The 12,317-nt window shown below is 45.7% G+C and overlaps 1 long non-coding RNA gene across 1 annotated transcript; it reads left to right on the plus strand.

Annotated features, from left to right (window-relative positions):
• The first annotated feature begins 9,018 nt into the window (after window positions 1-9,018).
• Window positions 9,019-11,962, plus strand: LOC147222098 (uncharacterized). The gene is made up of 3 exons (XR_015107807.1): window positions 9,019-9,094; window positions 9,740-9,908; window positions 10,889-11,962. It is a non-coding gene; the product is annotated as an uncharacterized LOC147222098 (long non-coding RNA).
• The last annotated feature ends 355 nt before the right edge of the window (window positions 11,963-12,317 follow it).

A 12,317-nucleotide genomic window follows, 5' to 3' on the forward strand; every position in this document is an offset into this window, starting at 1 on the left:
CGCCTCAGCAGCAGAAGCAGTCATCATGGCTTCATGTTGCTGCAGGACGCCCTCAATAGTCTCGAGGTGACTAAGTGGTGTGGGATTGTGTGCTGGGTCCATAGCTGACCAGATTGTACTGCAACGGGTGTAGGATGAACCCAATTGCAGCACAAATGAATCAGGTTTGCAGTGAAACAGTTTTATTTCAGCAGGCACACAGATGCGTCAGTGGGTATGGCTGGATTTGAACCCAGGTCTCCCGTGTGGCAGGCAGGAATGGTACCACAAGACTGCAGTTGGATCGGGTAGGCTGACAGTACCAGCGGTGAGGAGCTGACAGGGTGAAGCTGACGCAGTAGGTCAGGGATGAGACGAGAAGCAGAGGTTGGGGGCGAGTCAATACCAGGGGAGCAATCCGGAAATAAGCGCTGGAGAGTCAGGCATGAGAGCGAAGACCATCTGGCAAAGAGTGAGTGGAGTGAGGCTGCATATAAGCTGGCTTGATTGGAGATGGTGAGCAGGTGACAACAGCAGGTGAAAGCAGTGAAGCTGATGAGGGGTGTGGCTGAGCAACAGAGCAAGGGAGAGGGAGAGCAGACTGTGACAACTAATACAAAATCATCTAATACATGTACCTGGGCTTATGCTGTTTCCCTAGCGCCTGCAGTAAACGGGTATTATGCTTGGAACACCCAGCATAAAGCATCCTTCTTTCCCTGTTACATACAGTTGTTACATGAATATTCATAGGAGACGTGACAAAGTCTTCCACGTGTACGTTGTTTTCTACTTGTACGTCTTCTTTCCACTTTCCCCCAGTTCTTTCTCCACTATCTCTGGGTCAGCACATCCCGTCTCACACAGATATCTGTAAAAAGAAGAAGGCAACCTGCCCTCCCTTACAGCGATGACCTGGGAGAAGGAGGCCCTTACAATTGCGACTACTTCATGAGCAAAGCAAGTATATTGATTTCTTCATTCCCCCTCTTGGCCTCTCAAAAGAGGCCAAGTCCCATCAGTCCCATAACAATCATCGCATTTTAAGCTGTGGTACATGAATATCTGTTCAGGATCACCCCCTCTTGCTGTGGTTCGTAAGTGCTGCCTTCCCTTTGGATTAACATATATTGTCCCTTTGGAATCTGATTCTATAGCGTTGTTGATTAAGTGAACAATTAATTGGCGAGCGCAAAGAATAAAGCAGCATCCGCAGCAAGTAAGCAATGAAGTAACATAGCTAGAGAAATTAGAATAGAGGCCACCAGAGCCTGTATTCTCCAAAAATGTGAAGCCACGCATCCCACATACTGGTATCTACTCCAGAGTGGTCCTTCCTCTTTTTATTGAGCATACGCAAGCCGTCCAAAGCCACCAACAGTTTCCCACCAGCTGCCGTGTTGTTTGGAATGAATGTACAGCATTGGTCACCAAATATACTGCATACTCCTGACTTTTCTGCCAATAACATGTTGAATGCAATGCGATTCTGAAAAGCCATTTGGGACGTGGCCTTAAGTTGCTCATGTATGGCCGCAAATCCAGCCTCGGTTGCCCAACTTCTGTATGTAGTAATGTATATATTAATACTTCTTCTTCTTCTTGTTTCAGCTTTTTCCGTCAGGGGTCACCACAATGAATCAACTTTCTTCATCTAACCCTATTCTCTGTATCCTCCTCTCTCACACCAACTACCTTCATATCCTCTCTCACTCTGTCCATAAATCTTCTCTTTGGTCTTCCTCGAGACCTCTTGCCTGGCAGCTCCAATTTCATCATCTGTCTACCAATATATTCTCTATTCCTCCTTTGTACATGACCAAACCATCTCAGTCTGGCTTCTCTGACCTCCTCTCCAAAACATCTAACATGTGCTGTTCCTCTGATAGACTCATTTCTGATCCTATCCATCCTGGTCACTCCCAAAGAGCACCTCAACATCTTCATCTCTGTAACCTCTAGTTTAGCCTCCTGTCTTTTGGTCATTGTAACAGTTTCTAGTCCATACATCATTGCTGGTCTCACCATTGTCTTGTACACTTTTCCTTTTATTCTGGCCAATAGTCTTCTACCACATAGTACCCCTGACACTTTTCTTCACCCATTCTAACCTGCTTGGACCTGTCTCTTCACCTCTTTTCCACACCCTCCGTTGCTCTGGATTGTTGACCCCAAGTACCTGAAATCCTCCAGCTTCTTGACCTCCACTCCCTGTAGCCTCACCGTTCCCCCTTCCCCACCTCTCGAGAATTTCCTCTACCTGTTTTCCGATCACACTATAGATCACAATGTCATCTGCAAACATCATGCTCCATGGAGATTCCTGGCTAACCTCATCTGTCAGCCTGTCCATCACCATTGCAACAAGAAGGGGCTCAGAGCTAATCCCTGATGGAGTCCCACCTCCACCTTGAACTTCTTTTACCCCTACAGCACACCGCACCACTGTCTCACAGCTAGCATACATGTCCTGCACCAGTTAAACATACTTCTCTGCCACTCCAGACTTCCTCATATATTACCAGAGCCCCTCTCACATGCTTTTTCTAGGTCTACAAAAACACAATGCAGCTCCCTCTAGCCTTCTCTGTACTTCTCTATTAGCATTCTCAACGCAAATACGGCATCTGTAGTACTCTCTCAAGGTATGAAGCCAACTGTTCACAAGTGCTGACTTCTACTCTCCGTCTAGTTTCCAGTACTCTTTCCCATAACTTCATTGTATGGCTCATCAACTTTATCCCTCTATACTTGCCGCAATTCGGCACATCCCAATTATTCTTAAAAATGAGCACCATCATGCTTCATCTCCATTCTTCAGGCATCTTCTCACTCTCTAAGATCCTGTTGAATAATCGAGTGAGAAAATCTACGGCTGCCTCTCCTAGACACTTCCACACTTCCACAGGTATATCATCAGGACCAACTGCTTTTCCACTCTTCATCCTCTTCAATGCCTTCCTTACTTCACTTTTACTAATTTGTGCTTCTTTGTGGTCTACAATAGTCACCTCTGCCTCTCTTCCATTTTCCCCATTCATCAGCTCTTCAAAGTACTCTTTCCAGCTTCCCATCACTCTTCTAGCGTCTGCCAATACATTTCCCTCTCTGTCCTTAATCACCCGGACCTGTTGTACATCCTTTCCATCATTATCTCTGTTTCGCCAACCTGTATAGATCATTCTCACCCTCCTTACTATCGAACTGAGCATACAAGTTGCCTATAGTAGCATACCAAGCATACCCGCTCCCGTAGCTACTTCCCGACTCCCCATAACCCCATGGAGCTAAACGTCGAGTAATGTATGCATGCTGAGTTGCTCTGACTTCCTACAGGGATACAAAACACTACTCCTGTGCCCGCATTGGCTTTTTCTTGTTGACAGGTGACGGTTATTGTACTCCTCCACGTGTGGACAAGATTTGTGGTCGTTGTACCTGTTGTCTGTGGGGGATTCACATACTATTGCATAGCCTATGATACAGCCTGTAACACACCTCCCCCTCTTGAATTGTGGGAACCCCAATCTTCCACAAAAGGCCATGGGAGATGGGGACGAATGATACCACTTCAATGCTCCTTTCTCTTTGAGCTGGATAGCCCTGTCGGTTCGAGCTGTGACGGTGAACGGGCCTGTTCCTGCCACTTCCTGGACAGTGATTTAAGGAACACTTGGTCCCAAGTTGGAGGGCCTTTGGCTTCCGTTGGTGCAGCTCGATCAGCAACCTGTTGGGGCACACAAGAAACTAGTGAGTGTAGTGGTGTCCAGTATGTTTAATATAACAGATTGGGGATTGGTACTTCAGAGGTCGGTACAAGGGAGGGCATTAGCCGACCTGTCAACAACTCATTGGGGGAGAAACCTGTCCTAGCGGACACAGCTTGCCTGACTGCGAGCAGGGCAGAGCAGTCACGATTGCTATGAGCAGATCCTCTACGTATTGAACTAAAGTGCAATCTGGGGGTAGAGAGAGGGATTCCAATTGTTTTCTCAGTATAATGTTAAAAATACCTGGGCTGCATTTGTGTCCTTGGGGCAAGAGTGGACGGTTCGTTAACGCCTGCGTCCCATAAAGAGAGCAATGTCTCTTCTGTTCCTTAGTCGGCGGCTGTTGGCCATGGGTATTGCTTACGATAGATTGGATGCGATTCATCCACTTGTAACCTGATTGGGTCTACATCTGCGCAGAACCCAACGCAAAGGGTCCCATCGACCACAGCCCCTCCAGGACCGTTGCCAAAATTTCACCAGCTTTGTCGTGGTCAGTCTGTTCTCTACCATGTTCTCGTGTCAATGTGAGATGCTCTAACACAGCTCGGTTGGTAATTAGTTCCGTCAGAATACGATATGTTTTGGTAGATGGCGAATAATGGATGTTGGGGATTTCGGCATTTTCCCAATCTGTGGTATTTTGGAGTTTCTTTACCACTGGTCCAAGTTCACATGCTTCATGACCAGGGGCCAAGGCCAAAGACACATGAGGAAGGGAGGAGTCACTCATGTACCATGGGAGCTAGTCGCTCGTTAACCTGCAGATAGCTGCTACGCCTTCCTGTCGTACATATATGTTTTTGGATGGTAAATTCCATTCCTCACCTTCTGTTCATTGGAACTCGTCCGATGGACATCATTGCCTTCCCATTCATAATAGAGTGTACAGTGAAGGGGGTCGACTGGAGCGCAGTAGGGGGGCAGAGTTTTGAGCTACTCCCTCCATAATTGGAAGACTGCTTTCACTCCTCCTCCAAGTTCAAATTTCATCCAGTTGATGTCAGCCGTTGGGGGGTTTACTGGGGACATCAGGTACGGCCCGTGTATCCTCAATGTTTGTCCACAGGGCACTGAATGTTCGTTTGGGAAAATCTCTTTTAACCCATCAGGGGAACATAAGATGGTCACTCTGGATGCGATTCCTGTTCCTCCCAGTCAGCTTGCCAGTATTGACCTTGGGGGTGGGACTGCCATGGGGGTGGGGTTTTCCCTCCATTTCTTGCCTGTTCGTCCGCCAGAGTGTTCCTTCGGGGGCTCAGGTGGTCCTTGATGCTGGGCTTGTCCCATCGGGTTAAGTGGGAACTCTCTTGACCAGTGTGTCTAATCTCCACATGTGAAACACGCTCCTGGCAGCCATCCTCTTCAGCGTGGAGCACTGAATCCTCCTCTTCCTGGGGGTCCAGGATAACTGCTGTACGCTCTCTGCCCCCATTCCGAGGTCCCCTTGGTAACCGGTCCCTGTCACATTATACACCCTTCTCCTTTTTTCTTCTTTTCTTGTTTATTATTAATCTTTTTGGCTAGGGCCTCAGCAGTTTAAGGAGCTGAAGTGTCAAGTCCTTGGTATCTCCTTGTTCTTTGTTTTTCTTCAATATGTGTTTCTTGAGGTGATGCATTATGTGTCTTTTGAAGTGCGACCCCGTTCCCGTATACTGGTCAGGGTTGTTGGCCAGGGCCTCCTGTACTTCTTTTGGGAGTGCTGCCACTATTGTAGTTTTCAACAACAGCTCAGATCCTTCGTCTCTCGCTTGGTGTCGGCCAGTTCTGTCCATCCAGGCCTGCTCACAGGTCAAGATGAATTTGCCAGGGTCGACTTCATCAGTCCATGGGTCAAACGCCGGTGCGCCATCTCACGTATTTGGGTGTCCCTTATGACTCTGAATAACTGCTGGCACACCTGTCCCAGACGTGCGCCGGACAGGAGCCTGCTTGTCCGCGCTGCCACCTCTATGGTTTGTGCTTCTCCTGCAGAGCAGCACTGCCCGAGGGTCTGACGTAAAATCTCCTTGGGCCGAGTTTTGTACAGACATTAGAGCGTTATATCTACTCAACCACACTCAACCACCCCCCGATAGAGGGGGTCGCTTGTCAGTTATCAGTTCCAGGTCCCTCACCAGTAGGGGGTGACATCCTACCAGCTGTCCAGCAAGGGTTTCCCTTAAGGGGTACTGCCCGCTCCCAAAGGCTGTCTTGCTTCTGGTCACCACTGCCTCCTGGCAGACACCTGTTGTTTTGGCTGATTTCCCCCTCTGAGGTTGCAATGCCTGTGCTATTTCTTGGGTGTTTTGTCCAGCGAAACTTATCAGTGTTTCAGTGTCACAATCAGTGTCACCTCCCTCCTCACTTTCTGGAGCTGTGCTGCTGTCGCTCGGTGTTGATATTTTGGAAACCAGGCCATCCTCCTCTGGCTCCCTTATCCCTTCTACTGGTTCCCTCTTTTGTTCATCTGCGTCGTTCATCTTCTAATTTCCTTTGTTGTTTATTCTCCCGACGTATATTCTCCCCTTCTTCCCATAGTCGTCTTTCCATTTCCAATCGGCACATTCCCTTACTGGTTCCTCGTCCTCCTCTTCTTGATCATCAAGTTGCTTCACAAGTTCCACTGCCTGCACACTCAATCTCTTCAGCTCTCCTGCTTTCTGTTCCAGTTCTCGAATACTCGCCACTGCCCCCATTGGGGTTCCAATGTCCCTACGCCCGCCTCTAGTGGTTGAAGTATTCATGCTTGCTCAGGTGATATTCCCCCACTTGATCACGGCGTTCCTTGGTTCCTGCTTGGAGGAGTGCTCTTATCATTCTCAGTTGTTTTTCTTCCATTCGTCCTTCAGGGTCTTAAACATCCATGGCTAGTTCGCCTGCTACCCGCAGTACTGGTGCCTTGAATGCCGCTCCCTCTTCCCTACCCCCATACAGGGGAGGCGGAGCAAAGGGTGAAGAGGTAGTCTTCCTTCCCCCCCCAGTAGGAGGGCAGGGTAGATGTTGTCACATTATCTTCGCTCTTGTTTGCCCCCCTTTTCAGCAGCTCCTTAATTTTATTCAGGATTCTTGTGTTACCAAGTGTACTTGCAAAAACTGTCAAAATTCGGATGTGCGGGAACGCATCATGTGATAACAAAAGTACACCCAACTCTGTATTTTTCCACTAACAAACCCCACGCACTATCGATGATGTGTCCTAAGGCCCAGTCCAAGATGGGCCTTGGGCCACTTCCAAAGATTGTGAAAAACAACACCTCTTTGGGAAGTTACCTTGACCATCGAGATAGTGGCAAAAATCGCCCATTGTCCCTCAGAGCGGGGCAGAATCTTCCTCATCTGCACTTACGACGGGACGGGCCTCAGCGGATGTCTAGGGAGGGCGAACAACACCCCCAGAGCGTCATCTATCCGGGTCGGGAACACTCGCAAGTGCATTTCCCGACCTCCAACAAAACACCCACCGCTCAATCAGCTCCCTACAGCCCTGATGTCCCTCCCGGACCCCATCCAAACAACACACCGGGACAACAAAGTCCAGTCCTGTGGTGGAGGCCACTAAAATGGACAGATGACAATATCTGTTCTTCCATTGTCTCTTACGTGTCTCGCATCTGTTCTAATGTTAAACCACCACAACTACCGTACTCCTCACACTATTTTTCAAATTCGCCCTTCTTCAGTGTTTGATATATATGTATAACTTTTTTTTGTAATTACATATCATATATTAATCATTTATTTATTCATCTTGTATTATTTTATTTCCTATTATTTTATTCACGTTCGCTAATAATCAATCCTTTCGGAACTCTAACCCGTTTATTGAGTGCGGGACTCGAACCTGTCTATTTATTGCAGGACTCTAACCTGATTCCGTGACTATTTTTATTATTTATTCTATGTATTATATGTATATACATATATATATATATATATATATGTATATTATTCATTTAATGCAGCCTCAGGGCGGCACTGGCCCGTGTCTCCCCAAGCCTGCCTTGGGGAGGCACGGAGCAGTGTCTGCCTGTGCCGGTCCAAAGCCCGCATAAATGCTGAGGGTTGCGTCAGGAAGGGTATCCGGCGTAAAACTTTTGCCAAAACCAAACATGCAAGTCAACCATTACCATATCATACCGGATCGGTTGTGGTCGTTAACAACGACCGCCATTGGTACTGATGACCTACAGGGTACTAATGGAAATTGGGCTACTGTAGGTCGAAGAACTAGAACAAGAAGAAGAGGAGGAGTGCGTGTTGGAAGCAGAGAGAGAGGAGGAAAGGAAAGAGCCTAGGACTGAGAGTAGGGACTTTGAATATTGGGACTATGACAGGAAAAGGTAAAGAGTTGGTCGACATGATGCAGAGAAAGAGGGTGGATATACTGTGTGTCCAGGAGACCAGGTGGAAAGAAAGTAAGGCTAGAAGCAGGCTTTAAGTTGTACTATTATGGTACTGACAAGAGGAGAAATGGCGTAGAGGTTATCTTGAAGGAGGAGTTTGTTAGGAATGTCCTAGAGGTGAAAAGAATGTCAGATAGACTTTTGAGTCTGAAACTGGAAATTGAAGGTGTGATGCTCAATGTTGTTAGTGGCTATGTACCACAGGTGGGATGTGAATCTGAAGAGTAGGAGAGGTTCTGTAATGAGTTAGATGAAGTGATGCAGAATATTCCCAGAAATGAGAGAGTGGTAATTGGTGCGGACTTCAATGGACATGCTGGTGAAAGCAATAGAGGGGATGAAGAAGTGATGGGCAGATTTAGTATCCCGGATAGGAATGCAGAGGGACAGATGGTGGTAGATTTTGCGAAAAGGATGGAAATGGCTGTAGTGAACACCTTTTTCCAGAAAAAACAGGAACATAGGGTAACTTAAAAGAGCGGAGGTAGGAGCACGCAGGTAGACTACATCTTGTATAGACGAGGTAACCTGAAAGAGATCAGTGACTGCAAAGTAGTTGTAGGTGAGAGTGTAGCCAGACAGCATAGGATGGTGGTTTGTAGGATGACTCTGGTGACAAGGAAGATGAAGAAGACAAAGGCAGAGCAGAGGACAAAGTGGTGGAAACTGAAAAGGGAGGAGTGTTGCATGGTTTTCAGGGAGGAGTTGAGAAAGGATCTGGGTGGTCAGGGTGAGCTTCCAGATGATTGGACAACAACAGCTAGTGTTATCAGGGAGACAGGAAGAAGAGTACTTGGTGTGTCCTCTGGAAGGAAAGTAGATAAGGAGACTTGGTGGTGGAATGAGGAAGTGCAGGAGTATATACAGAGAAAGCGGTTAGCAGAGAAGAAGTGGGATACTGAGAGGACTGAAGAGAACAGACAGGAGTTCAGGGAGATGTGGCGAAAGGTAAAGATAGAGGTAACAAAGGCAAAACAAAGAGCGTACGATGACTTGTGTGCCCGGTTGGACAGTAAGGAGGGTGAGAATGATCTATACAGGTTGGCGAAACAGAGAGATAAAGATGGAAAGGATGTACAACAGGAGAGGCAGCGGTAGATTTTCTGACTCGATTATTCAACAGGATCTTAGAGAGTGAGAAGATGCCTGAAGAATGGAGACAAAGTGTGATGGTGCCTATTTTTAAGAATAAAGGGGATGTGCAGAATTGTGGCAACTATAGAGGGATAAAGTTGATGAGCCATTCAATAAAGGTATGGGAAAGAGTAGTGGAAACTAGACGGAGAGCAGAAGTCAGCATTTGTGAACAGCAGTATGGCTTCATGCCTATATTATTTATTTATTTCCGTTTTAGGGTAAACTCTTTCTCCCTTAGGTTTACGGAAACCTTACAATGTGGGGCTGCGTCCAACACCAACGTCAGTCTACAACGGGTTAATACGGGCCTCTGACCCAATCCTGGGATTTAACCTCATACACTGCTTTCTCTTAATTCAAATTGTACACAGTCAGGGAATAGTATGATTCTGTGTCTCTATTTGATATATTCAATTTTGCTAAATTCGGTTCAATATGAACAACAGGTTTTTTCTCCTTACCTTTCAGTCATGCAGCTGCAGACACAGAAGGGCACCATTCTCCCCTCGTGCAGGTCCCGATTCCTTCAAAGCCTCGTTGTTTTCTTGGTCTTTTTCCCGGTTGTTGTCCTCGTCTCGTCTACGCCCCTCCAGCCTTACGTTGGGTGCCAAACTGAAGTTGTGGGAATCTGACTGGAGTAAGACAATTCGCAACAAGATCAATCAATTCATATACACGTATATATTAAGCAAAGCTTCTTCAAAAGTCCCTGATACAAAATCATTTAGTATCCCGGGCTTATGCTATTTCCCTAGCGCCTGCAGTAAACAGGTCTTATGCTTGGAACACTCAGCAAAAAGCACCCTTCTTATCCTGCCCGGCTGTTACATACAGTTGTTACATGAATATTCCTATGAGGCGTGACAGGGTCTTACACGTTTGCGTTGTTTTCTACCCGTACGTTTTCTTTCCACTTTCCCCCAGTTCTTTCTCCACTATCTCTGGGTCAGCACATATCTCTGGGTCAGCATAGCCATGGTTGTCCATACATGTTTATCTGACCAAGGTGAGGCATTTAATTGCAATTAACTATGGCATTCTTGAGAGCTGGTTTCTCGTCCTGAAATATTTTGGTTAGGATCTGCTTCTACACAATATATACCAAAATCCCGGATATCCAGCCTGATATCCAGCAGGTTAAAACATTTAGCCATGGTGAGCCAAAAGTGTTTGTCTCAACAAGTTGAAGCGTTTTGGACCAAGTTGTAAACAACTCCGGAATTTTAAGATATGGTGCCGTTTTTCTGGTGCTTAAATATGTTGGATGGGAAGTGATTGTACACGATACATGTCAAAATCCCCGATACTCAGTCCCAGGGTTAAAAGATATAGTCATGGTTTTCAAAAATGTTTATCTCACCAAGGTGAAGTGTCTTGGACCAAATTATACATTACTTTGGAATTTTTAAGAGCTGGTTTCTGGTGTTGAAATATGTTTAATAGAACATGATTCTACACAATATATGTCAAAATCAGTGAAATTCAGCCACAGGTTTAACAAATATAGCCATGCTGTGCCAAAAGTGTTACTCTCAACAAGTTGAAGCGATTTGGACCATATTGAAAATGATTTTGGAATACTTAAGAAATTGTGTCTACTTCTGCTTTCTTCTCCAGGTTGCGCCATGACAAGGTGCTCATGACACTTGCTGACACCCTGGAGCAGGAGAGACAAAAGAAATGCCATGGGAGAGCAATACCATCAATCAAGTTTGTAAGGGGGGGACACCAGCCACAAACATGAGGCCAAACGCAGTAATGTGGTCTGAAGAGGAAAAGGAAATCATCCTCATCGTCATTGAACTGACAGCCGCATGGGCAGAAAAGGAATTGAGAGAAAGAATGCCAAATGCCACAATCTCTTGCATGACTGCAGGGGGAAAGGATAGCAGGCATGGCTCTTCCCAGTCGAGGTTGGATGTAAGATGATTCCCTGGCAAGCCAGCGTGGAGACTGTGGACAGCAATTGGGGGGATGGGAAGGGGAGAAAGACAGCTGCTCGCAATAAGTCGGGAGACAGCAGACAGAGCCTCCTGTTGGTCATGGAGCAGGAGAAAAGAGTTTAGCGATGGCCCAGAAGGAGTTGATGGGCAGGGATTTTGGCAACTAATGCTGAAAAACCAATTAGGAGGGTGTTGCAGTGTTTGAAACACCCAATGATTGTTGGATACTGCCTGCTGACATTGATAATAAGTTATTTCTAATTTGTGTCAGAAATGCTGATGCTGATACAATGCTGATGTGAGATAAGCAATTTTTGACCACAAGGCTATATATTTTAAACCTTGGCCTGGATTTGAGTAATTTTGACATACATTGTGCAAAATCATGTCCTATTCAACATATGTCAGCAGCAGCTACCGGCTTGAAAGAATTTATAAGTTTTTTCATAATTTGTAACATAAAAGCTTCTACTCTGTGAGAGAAGCACTTTTTGACAACATGGCTATATCTTTTAAACCTGTGGCTGGATTTCAGTGATTTTTACATATATTGTGCAGAATCATGTCCCATTCAATATATTTCAGCAGCAACAAGCAGCTTGAAGGAATTCATAAGTTTTTTACAATTTGTAAAATAAATGCTTCAACTCAGTGTGATAAGCATATTTTGACCAAATGGCTATATCTTTTAAGCTTGTGGCTGGATTTGAGTGATTTTGACATATGTTGTGCAGAATCGTGTCCCATTAAACATTTTTCAGCAGCAACCACCAGCTTGAAGGAATTCATTATTTTTTTTTACAATAAGGAACAAAAAATGCTTCAACTCGGTTAGATAAGCATTTTTTGACCACATGGCCGTATCTTTTAAACCTGGGGCTGGATTTGAGTAATTTTGATGTACATTGTGCAGAAACATGTCCAATTAAACATATTTCAGCAGCAGCCATCAGCTTGAAAGAATTCATAAGTTTCTACAATTTGTATCATAAATGCTTCGACTCGGTGAGATAAGCACTTTTTAACCATAGGCACAGGTTTAGAAGATATAGCCATGTGGTCAAAAAGTGCTTATCTCACTGAGCTGAAGCACTTGCACAAAT

This window comes from Fistularia commersonii, chromosome 21, assembly GCF_037954325.1.
Source record: "Fistularia commersonii isolate RoL2024-O1a breed Wild chromosome 21, RoL_Fcom_v1.0, whole genome shotgun sequence".
Lineage (NCBI taxonomy): Eukaryota > Metazoa > Chordata > Actinopteri > Syngnathiformes > Fistulariidae > Fistularia > Fistularia commersonii.